General features: G+C 34.5%; 1 long non-coding RNA gene across 1 annotated transcript; it reads left to right on the top strand.

The window, feature by feature from the left end:
* The first annotated feature begins 3,491 nt into the window (after window positions 1-3,491).
* On the top strand, window positions 3,492-8,922 carry LOC118767179. Its single transcript, XR_005003082.1, has 2 exons — window positions 3,492-3,575; window positions 8,758-8,922. It is a non-coding gene; the product is annotated as an uncharacterized LOC118767179 (long non-coding RNA).
* Window positions 8,923-11,984: the final 3,062 nt, after the last annotated feature.

Here is an 11,984-nt window from a genome sequence, read left to right as displayed (position 1 = left end):
TGAGAAAGCAACCATACAATTGTACTTGCCAATAAACACACAGAGAAATGAAGACCAATACGCCGTATATATTTGACAGATATTATCAAGCGAAAATGTTTTCTAAAAGATGCATCGATACCAACAGATGGCAATGTCTCTCTAAGTGAAACAGAAAACATTTCAAAATACAAAGACCTGGAAATAGAAGTAAATTGAATGTGCAGCCTAAAACAAGAAAGATTTCATATCATAGTAGGCGCATTAGGTTTCATAAAAATAAAATTCCGACAAGTGCATAATAACAACACCAAAACTAACAAATATATATAACACAGAAAATAGCACTACTAAGGACCGCACATATCCTACGTAAAACACTTTCAATACAGTAACCGTAAGGGCGTCACTATGGGACCTTGTGAGCGGGATGGGTTATTCGACCTGAAGAAAACTCTAACTGGACCTCACCTGCAAAGTAATGCGCTGTTTATCTTGATAAGAAATAATCATGTCGCGCACATATGTTTGTGATGCATGTGCCTGTTGTACCCTTATCAGACTGATAATCACGATGGGTATACTGGGCTGCAATAATAATAATAATAATAATAATAATAATAATAATATAATAATAATAATAATAATAATAATATTAATAATAATAATAACAATAATAATAATAATAATAATAATAATAATAATAATATAATGATAATAATAATAACAATAATAATAATAATAATAATAATAATAATAATAATAATAATAATAATAATAATAATAATAATAATAATAATAACAATAATAATAATGTCACATGGACAGCAAGTTTGATTATGTTGTGTGTCGATTACAGGGACCCCTCTGTTAAACTGGTATTTAGTTTATAGGCCCCAAAAGGATGAAAAGCAATATAACTCAGCATTTCGTCCGGGAAGTGAACGATTCTACAGCTCTCAATCTCAAAAATAATGTTGCAAAAAATAATTTATATTAAAAAAAACATTTTGGAAAGCACAAATGTGATATATATCAGATATAATACCATTAACATAAACAGTAATTCAAAACAATAACATAAGGAAATTTTGCAGACTTTATACCATTAAAACAACAGCAACAAAGAGGAGGATGTTGTAAGAGAAAAAAAAAACTCAACAATGACAGGCGCAGGAATGGCTATGTGGTAAGTAGCTCGTTTACCGCCGACCACATGGTTCCGGGCAACATATATATATATATATATATATATATATATATATATATATATATATATATATATATATTATATATATATATATATATATATATATATATATATATATATATATGTATGTATGTATGTATGTGTATGTGTTTGTGTGTCTGTGTTTGTCCCCCTAGCATTGCTTGTCAACCGATGCTGGCGTGTTTATGTACCCGTTACTTAGCGGTTCGGTAAAAGAGACAGATAGAATAAGTACTGGGTTTACAAAGAATAAGTCCCGGGGTCGAGTTGATCGATTAAAGGCGGTGCTCCAGCATGGCCGCAGTCAACTGACTGAAACAATTAAAGAGTAAAAGTGTAATGATGATGCAGAACTAACTCAGACGGCAAGTATAACCTCTACATCAGTCCTCAAAATGAATAAAGCAATAGCAAACACTGATAACACTGGGGGGAAATGATGGTTTTGATTCAATATAAGCTTTTAGATTAATTACTTGATATTATCCCTCCCTTCACTGAAACCGACGTTCAGCTGTAAGACTGTAATCGCCGTATGAGTGACTCAGTCATCCTCAACCTATTCGCTCTGATATTATTCCTATTACTGCAAAAATATATTATAAAGCAGGAAATCTAAGGTACACTTGAGTTTTTCACTATTAGAATAAATTCATTCGTAATCCTGAATATTTCTTGATTTAAAATACCTTGGTTGTTTTTTTACAGCTGCCATATTTATTATTATTATTAATATTATTATTATTATTATTTTATTATTATTATTATTATTATTATTATTATTATTATTATTATTATTATTATTATTATTATTATTCTATGTTTGACTTTTGCTTTATATTTGTACAGAGACCTCAAGAGACAACAGGGTTGGAAGTTCATGTTGTTGTTATGGCTAGTGTGCCATATATTTGGGGGTGGGGATGTTGTACTAATGAATGTCTAAAAAAAAAGTGTTTTTTTTTTTTTTTTTTAAACCGAAAATTATGGTTGTTTTAAACCTTGAGGTTACATAGAGAGTATTTTGCGTAGGATATGAGCAGTTCCCATGAGCACTATCTTTTGAACTTCTGTCATTTTTGGGTTTCCTGGTATCTGAGTTAGGTAGCTATCAGCCCCTTTTGCTATCATTCCCAGGGCACCTATGACAACAGGTATTGTTTTAGTCTTCAGCTTCCACATTTTGCTGATTTCTATTTCAAGATCTTTATATTTGCTCAGTTTTTGGTAGGTCCTGACAGATACGTTTATATCGATTGGGACAGTCATATCAATGAGGAGGCATGTTCTTTGTTTGAAGTCTTTCAATATGATGTCTGGCCTATTTGCATCTATCTTCCTGTCAGTTTGAATGGTGAAGTTCCAGAGGAGTGAGATGTGGTCATTTTCAAGCACTGGGGGTGGTTTGTGTTCCCACCATTTTTTTCATGGGGCAAATCCAGTTTTTACAGATTACCCAGTGAATATATTGTGCAGCTCTATCGTGCCTGTTGAGATACTCTGTAGGCGCTAGAAGACTGCACTTGGAGACCACATGGTCAATGGTTTCATTTTTGTTGCTTGCATACACGACACGTTGGACTGCTTCTGATCTTTAATATGTTGGCCTGGTAGTTTCTTGTTGGTAGGCATTGATCTTGAGCTGCTATGATAAACCCCTCTGTTTCAGATTTTAAGCCAGAGGCCATTAGCCATTGATGGGTCAGGGCTTTGTCGATATCTGCATTATTCGCTCTCTTTGGGTATTTGCTATAAAGAGGTTTTTCTTGCCATTTATTATTCAGAATATCTAAGGCCGCAGTTTTGGCACGGGTTTTCATGCGCCTAGCTTTTTCTGTGCTTGTTTCTTGTATGTCTATCTCTAATTCCGAAATTGGTTGTATTCGGAATTCACTTAGATATTCCTTTGCCTGTTTTGTGACTGAGTATGATGCTTTCTTGTTTTCATGTTTTAAGACAAGTTTTAACATCCAGTCCTCAGAGTTTTTCAGGTAGGTGTCTAGGCCAATTGTAGCAATCTTCATTGTTATTGCCAGTTGCAAAAGACCACGGCCTCCCTCTTTTCTTGGCAGATTATTATTATTATTATTATTATTAGTAGTATTATTATTATATTATTATTATTAGTATTATTATTATTATTATTATTATTATCATTATTATTATTATTATTATTAGTAGTAGTAGTAGTAGTAGTAGTATTGTCATTGTTGTTGTTGTTGTTATTATCATTATTATTATTATTATTATTATTATTATTATTATTATTATTGATGAGTGAGAGAGTGGTGCATGCTATCAAAGTGACACTGGGATAAAATATACGAAGCCCAGTGAACCCATCATGACTACCCATCTGATAAGGGTACACAAGTCATATGCATGATAATCATATGTGCGTGACACACGAATGTCATATTCAGATAATCAAAGCATGACATTGCCGGTGGGGCCCTGTTAGAATTTTGACCCCATCCCGCTCAAAAGGTCCTTGAATACGTATTGTAAAATGATGTTTAAGAAAACACCCATGTTTTCAAAGTTAAATTATTCAAGCCCGAAAGAATTTCCACACATGACTATGATGCTCTCCCACTACTTCTGTTCGTGATCAGAGAGCCACATATCGTCAGCCACTAAGAGGTTAAGGTCAAACAACTGACAAGCCAATCTGTGTTATTAGGCAGAGTATTTGCTGTAGCCCATTACTATTAGTTTATTATTGTTGTCGTTGTTGTTCCTTTTCAAATGTAGACATGTCGCGAACTCTCTGAAATTATTGACTTGTTTTTATAGTTATAAGTATATTTGTCTCTTCTTTGTTGTTGAATTGTGTCGTATTATGAGTAGACAATGATGGTTTGAGGAAAATTATTGTTATATGCCTTAAGGTGCACCCTATCAAAAGGAAAATATTACTTTTCGAAATGTTTAGCAAAATCTGAAACGTCGTCGATTTCAACACCGAACGAGAATGTGAGGAATGTGGCAGGTGGATTTCAAGGTGAAATTTTTTGTCACGATCAATAACGGTCCTGATTAGCCTACAAAAAAGTGAAAAACGTAGTAGCAGCAACAACGAAATCTGCACCAACAACAAAATATACAGTACCAACATGAAAGGAAAATTATGCATCTACAAATTGACAACAATGAAATTGGAAGACGGCAAAAAAAAATATTTCACACATAAGTCATGTAGATTCAACCAACAGCTCCACACAGCAGCAATTAGCGGAAATTCCGTCGCTGAAACGTCTAAAACCACAAATCGAGCGATAATAATTTCAACGAGGTGGTTCGTGAACTATAAGAAAATATAAATTTCTCAATGAATTATTTAAGAGTGCAAGAAGCATATTAAAACGAAATGGAAGAAGTGTCACACTTACAAACCTTGAAGTCATCGTAGTGAACACAATCAGAAAGACAATGATATAGAAAACGACAAGAATAAACACTAAAAACTAGTACGGCAAAGCAGCAACGAATTGAAAAGTTTAATATACCATTAGAGTTTTCAATCTTCCTTGGCAAGAGATTATGATTTTTTGCACCTTCCGTGTTTGTACACATGCCGCAGCATTTACTTCTATGTAGCAGATAAATACTTGTTCATTGCAATAGTGGCGGTCATATTCCACAGCTTTACATTTATTATTCCTCTTCTCCGCTTACTTATAGACCGATACAACCAAGCATTGTCTGCTTTTGAGTGGTGCATGCACCTGAGTGTCACAAGTTATATTGTCTTCCTATCCATGCGTTGGAGCTCTATAAGTTTCCAGTTAATGATGTCAAAACTGAAGTGCCAGGGTGTTAATGGCCCCGATGTTATTTTTGATGTTGAGTTAAGTATCTTAGGATGATTCATATTCTGTTATAATACTACTATCTTTTTTTTCTTCGTCCATTGTAGCATGTTCTATGCCATCTCTTTCGCTTATCCTCATGTATTTATAGCGTTCTTGTGGGTCAAATTTTTTAATTATAGTGTAGGTATTTTATTTAATAGCAGCTGTATGCTTGAACGTACCTCTTATAACAGCTGTACAACAATTATCAAGGCGAAAATCCATCCCGAAATCTTTCCTGAACATTTTAACACTTGTTAGCCGCTTTACCAGCTCTTAGTAATTTCTAGCAAATAGCTTCAGATCATCCATATAAAGCAGACAGTTTACGGTGATAAAGGAAAATCCCAGATTATTTTGCTAGCCTCCGAAATTGCCACTCTCTGCAGTTTGTGTTCATACCTCATGTTACGTCTCTCTAGCCCCCATTTTCACAATTTAGCATTTTAGCTATCTGGTAGTGTCGCAACAACTTCTAATCGTTTTGGGCGCATCTAAGGTATTCGATCGTGCTGTGGTCAATGGCTTCAACCCACCATTGCAGATGCGGCAGATGAGACAGTTGCTCATTCCTCACGTTGCCCCTGAAGTTCGTTGCCCGTCAAGTTCGGGGCTAGCGCTTGGTCCTGCGCGACCACTATAGTGCTCGCGCTCGTTTTTAGGATTCCTTTCTTTAGTAAATCCCACATATTTTTTCCCAGTAACTTCTATATGGAATTGATTGTGCAGTCATTTCTTTCGTAATGTGTGTTTGTACTTCTTCCATTGTTTTCCCTTTTTTTTTCTCTACTCTCAATACTCCTTCGTTCCTAACCGTCACTAGCAAGGTTTCCTTACTTTAGACTAGGTATCTCATTAAGCTCTCAAATTCGATTCGTACTACCCCTTTCACACTTTGACCCCTTCCTGCATTTGTTCTTTTCATGTATAGGCGATCAGTGTCTGCACGTGGCTGATGGATTCCGTTCATCATTAGGAGAAATTCCTTCACTCCCTGTCCTTCTCCTTTAGCTCCGCATCTGTCCACTTCAGGATTCCAGCTCCCTACCGAACAACTGAGACTGGGCGCGTGTTTATCATTTTCGAAATTATATCTCTGAAGGCAATATTTTTCTTTCTCACCGCAGATACTCACTTCTTGTATTTTCCTTCATGTCGTGGTGTTTGAATCTCTCTGCTTCAAGTATTCCCAGGTATTTATAGCTGGATTGAGGTCGTACTGCTTTCATCATTTCACCACTTGGCAAATATATGCCTTCTTTTCTCGCATCCTCATTGTAGCATATTCTGAGAGCACAAAATTCCATCGTAATATCACTGGAGAAAATCGACATAGACTGGGCTATGCAGTACAATCCTTCCTCAGTTTTCGTGAATTACTTCAGGTTGTCCATGAATAGCAAATGATTGAGTTTCCCCTAATCCCTTCCCAGATCATACCCCAAATTTCTTTATTATAACCATTATTATTTATATTATAATTATTATTATTATTATTATTATTATTATTATTATTATTATTATTATTATTATTATTATTATTATTATTATTATTATTATTCAGTAGTTTTGTTTTTATAGCGTGCTTTCACTTCACTACCGAGCGCAGCTCTGTGTGCCTTGGGTATGTGCTGTGATTTGTTGTGATGCTCTGATGGTTGTTGTATGGAAAGTGTTCTGCGTAGGATGTGTGCAGTGCCTAGTAGTGCAATTTTCTGTATGTTATATGTGTTTGTAAGTCCTGGTGTTTTTGTTATGTATTTGTCTGAATATTTTTTTATCATGCCTAATGCACCTACTATGATAGGAATTGTTTCTGTTTTCAGGTTCCACATTCTAGTTACCTCTATTTCCAGGTCTTTGTATTTTGAGAGTTTCTCCATTTCTTTTAGAGACACGTTGTCATCTGCCGGTATTGATACATCGATTAGAAAGCATTTTTTTCCTGCATGATCTCTGACAACTATATCTGGTCTACTGGACTTAATTTCTCTATCTGTGTGTATCGGCATATCCCAGAGTATGGTTGCTTTCTCGTTTTCTGTGACCTTTTCTGGTGTGTGCCTATACCGTCTTTTTTCTGTTGTTATTCCATAATGTTGGCATAGCTTCCAATGTATGTAGGTTCCAACTCTGTCATGTCTGTGAATATATTCCTTCTTAGCCAGGACTGGGCAGCTAGAGATAATATGATTTATTGTTTCTTGTCCATCTCCACATATTCTGCAGTTACTTGTAATATTTCTTTTCATTACATGTTTTTGGTAATTTCAGGTGGGGAGGCTTTGGTCTTGTGCTGCAATTAAAAATCCCTCTGTTTCTGCTTTGAGTCCTGAGCTTCTCAACCATTGCTGGGATTTTTCGTTGTCTATTTCTTTTGCGTTTAGTTTAGTGCAGTATTTACCATGAAGGGGTTTTTCTTGCCATCGTTTTATCATGGCTCGTTGCTGTTCTATTTTTAGTTTGGATTTCATTTGTTTTATAGCTTTTGTTGTTTCTTCATCATCTTCTTCTTCTTCTTTGCGTTTATTAGGTGGTATGATTTCTTGTTTGTGTTTGTCAGCTTCCTTAAATACTGAGAACAGTTTTTTGTTTTGCTCGTGTTTTGCTGCTATCTGGATCAGTTTACTTCTTTCTGAAGTAGGTATTTTTGCAGTCCCATGGTGGTTATTTTATAGTAGTTTTCCAGCTGTATAAGGCCTCTACCAAATTCTATACGTTGTATATATAGTCTTTCAATGTCAGATTTTGGGTGATGCATCCTAGATCCTGTCAGTATTTGTCTTGTCTTCGTATCTATTTTGGACAGTTCATTTCGTGTCCAGTTAAGGATATTGTAGCTGTAACTTATAACTGGGACAGCTAAAGTGTTGATACCTATTATCTTGTTTTTAGCATTGAGCTCTGTTTTTAGTATTGATCTAACTCGTCTATAATATTCTTTTTTTATTTTCTCTTATTATTATTATTATTATTATTATTATTATTATTATTATTATTATTATTATTATTATTATTATTATTATTATTATTATCATTATTACCTGGACTTTTACCTCGGAGGGTAACTTTCTAGGTGCAATCCCATGGTATTTCATGACCGAAAGGTCTCTCCCTCCTTCCCTCCTTTCCCCAATGGTTAATATTATTACTATTATCATCATTGTTATTATTATTGTTATTATTATTATTATTATTATTATTATTATTATTATTATTATATTATTATTATTATTATTGTTATTATTATTGTTATTATTATTATTATTATTATTATTATTATTATTTTATTATTATTATTATTATTACGATTATTATTACCTGGACTTTTACCTCGGAGGGTAACTTTCTAGGTGCAATCCCATGGTATTTCATGACCGAAAGGTATCTCCCTCCTTCCCTCCCTCTCCTATGGTTAATAATATTACTATTATCATCATTGTTATTATTATTGTTATTATTATTATTATATTATTATTATTATTATTATTATTATTATTATTATTATTATTATTATTATTATTTTATTATTATTATTATTATTATTATTTTTATTATTATTATTATTATTATTATTATTATTTTTATTTTTATTTTTATTATTGAGTGAAAGAGCAGTACATGGTATCAAGGTGACACTGGGGTAAAATATACGAAACCCAGTATACACATCATGACTACTCGTCTGATAAGGTATACCAGACACATGCATCACAACCATATGTGCTCGACATGATGATATCATATCGAGATAAACGGCACATGATCTTACAGCTGGGGCCCAGTTAAATTTTTTTTCTGGTCAAGTAGCCCATCCCGCTCAAAAGGTCCCTGAATAAGGATTGTTTAAGGATGCTGCATGACCCACTCTTGTTTCCAAATGTCAATTATCGAAACCTCTAATAATTCCTTTCAACTCACGGCGATGTTGCTCCCAACTACTTCTGCTTTTGATCAGAGATGCACATATCGTCAGCCACTAAGGGACATGGTCAACGGTTAAGATCAAACAACTGACAAGAAAATATGTGGTATTGAGCAGAATAGTTGCAGTAGCCGATCTTTTATACCAAGACAAAACAATGTACATGATAACACTTCCAATCAGTTAAGATCAGAAGCCATGAGAGTCACTGTCTGGTACCGCATCATGGCATTTATTATTATTATTACTATTATCATTATTATTATTATTATTACTATTATTATTATTATTATTATTATTATTATTATTATTATTATTATTATATTATTATTATTATTATTATTATTATTATTATTATTATTATTATTATTATTCAGTAGTTTTATTTTTATAGCGTGCTTTCACTTCACTACCGAGCGCAGCTCTGTGTGCCTTGGGTATGTGCTGTGATTTGTTGTGATGCTCTGATGGTTATTGTATGGAAAGTGTTCTGCGTAGTATGTGTGCAGTGCCTAGTAGTGCAATTTTCTGTATGTTATATGTGTTTGTAAGTCCTGGTGTTTTTGTTATGTATTTGTCTGAATATTTTTTTATCATGCCTAATGCACCTACTATGATAGGAATTGTTTCTGTTTTCAGATTCCACATTCTAGTTACCTCTATTTCCAGGTCTTTGTATTTTGAGAGTTTCTCCATTTCTTTTAGAGACACGTTGTCATCAGCCGGTATTGATACATCAATTAAAAAGCATTTTTTTTCTGCATGATCTCTGACAACTATATCTGGTCTGTTGGCCTTAATTTCTCTATCTGTGTCAGTATTTTTCTTGTTTTCCTATCTATTTTGGACAGTTCATTTCGTGTCCAGTTAAGGATATTGTAGCTGTAACTTATAACTGGGACAGCTAAAGTGTTGATACCTATTATCTTGTTTTTAGCATTGAGCTCTGTTTTTAGTATTGATCTAACTCGTCTATAATATTCTTTTTTTATTTTCTCTTTCATTTGTGTGTGTTGTGATTATCTAGTTCATGGATTCATAAGTATTTGTAAGTTTGGCTTTGGTGTAATTCTTTTATTTCATTGGTTTTATCTAGTGTGATGTTGTTACTCTTAACCAGTTTTCCTCTTTTCATGGTTACTTTGGCGCATTTTTCTAATCCAAATTTCATATCTATTTCTTTGGTAAATCCATGAACTGTCTTTAATAGTGTTTCCAGCTGTTTGTCATTTGCAGCGTATAGTTTTAGGTCATCCATATATAAAAGGTGGCTGATCGTTTTGCCGTAACATTTATATTCGCATCCAGTTCTATTTAGCATATCAGATAGAGGTGACAGTGCCAAGCAGAAAAAGAGTGGAGAGAGCGTGTCTCCCTGGAATATTCCTCTTCTAATGGGGATGTCTTTGGTTTTCATGAGTCTCTCTTTTGTTTGGAGGTGTAGGACTGTTTGCCATTTATTCATAGAGTGCTCTATGAATTTTATGATTGTTTGGTGCTACTTCGTTAATGGCTAGTGTTTCGAGGATCCATGTGTGGGGATGCTATCAAACGCCTTTTTGTAGTCAATCCAGGCCATACTGAGGCATTTCTTCTTTCTGTGGCTGTCTTCAGTTATGGCTTTATTAATCATTAGTTGATCTTTACAGCCATATGAGCCTTTGCGGCATCATTTCTGCTCTTCTGGGAACAGTTTGTTTTCGTCCAGGTGCTTGTTCAACCTTTGTGATACCACTGCAGTAAATGCCTTGAACATAGTAGGGAGGCAGGTTATTGGTCTGTAGTTTTCTGGTTTTTCTGTTTCATTTGATTTGGGAGTTAAGATGGTTTTCCCCTTCGTGAGCCATTCAGGCATTTCTCTGGCTCTGCTAGTACGTTGTTAAAGTTTTCAGCCAGCTTTTTGTGTAATCCTGTTAGATATTTCAACCAGAAGTTGGGGATCTTGTCATGCCCAGGTGCCTTCCAGTTGCTTAGTCTTTGCAGTGCCTGGGTGACCTCTTCAGTTGTTATGGGGGTCGAAAGTTGTTCAGATGCAGAGTTTGTTATTTTGATACTCCTTTTTTTTGGGTGGTTCGTTCGCCGACCATATTTTTCTCCAGAATTCTTCCAATTCTTCTGCCGTTTGTGCTGCAGTGACTTCTATTTTATTTTTTGCCCAGTTCTTGGTAGAACTTTTTGGGGTTGGAGTTGAACTTTTTGTTTTGTTCAAAGAAGCGTTGGCGTTTCTCGTACCGGCGGATCCTTTGTGCTTTGGCAAGGATATCTTGCTTCAGCTTTTCTTTTATTTCAGGCAAATCTTTCTCTGTGATGTTATATTTGCGGAGTATTTTTGTTCTCTTTTTGTTGCTCAGTAGCGTTGATTGTTTGCTGATTTCATTAAGAATCGACAGGTCTTTCCTAATTTTTTTAATTTTGTTTTGGATGTTATTTATCCATAGGGCTTGTTTGGGTGGTGGTACTCCTGTTTGGGCGGGTTTGGGTGAGTATCCAGCTTCTTTTGTGGCTGCAGTGGCTGCTGCGTATATTAGGTCATTCAGCTCAGTGATATCACTTTTTTTTGATTCAGTGGCTATCAGTACAGTGACGGCTAGGTTTATGCTGTTTATAATAGGTGTTGTTATTTCGTTTACTTTGATTCTTGGGAGGTATGATCGGTGGTCCATTTTGAGCTCTGTGGTTTTCAGTTCTTTGATTATTTTATTTTTTATATTATCATAATCATTAGGCTCCCCTTCGTTGTTTACATCGTGTTTGTCGGGAATGTTGCAATTGTCTTCGTGTTTTACAGTTTCAGTGTTTATATCATTGGGCATTGTTGTGTGGCTTCTATCTACATTTTCCTGGTGTATGTTTTCTTTTAGGTGTTCTGTTTCTATTTCTGATATTTTTTTTGTGTTGACAATGTATCTTCGTACGTTAGCTAATTTATTAGGGTTCATTGCTGTATCCAAGTCTATATCTCTATTATTTTCCTTCCATATTTTATATGTATGTG

Source organism: Octopus sinensis, linkage group LG19 (assembly GCF_006345805.1).
Source record: "Octopus sinensis linkage group LG19, ASM634580v1, whole genome shotgun sequence".
NCBI classification, from domain to species: Eukaryota; Metazoa; Mollusca; class Cephalopoda; order Octopoda; family Octopodidae; genus Octopus; species Octopus sinensis.
This window is presented reverse-complemented; position numbering and strand designations above follow the sequence as displayed.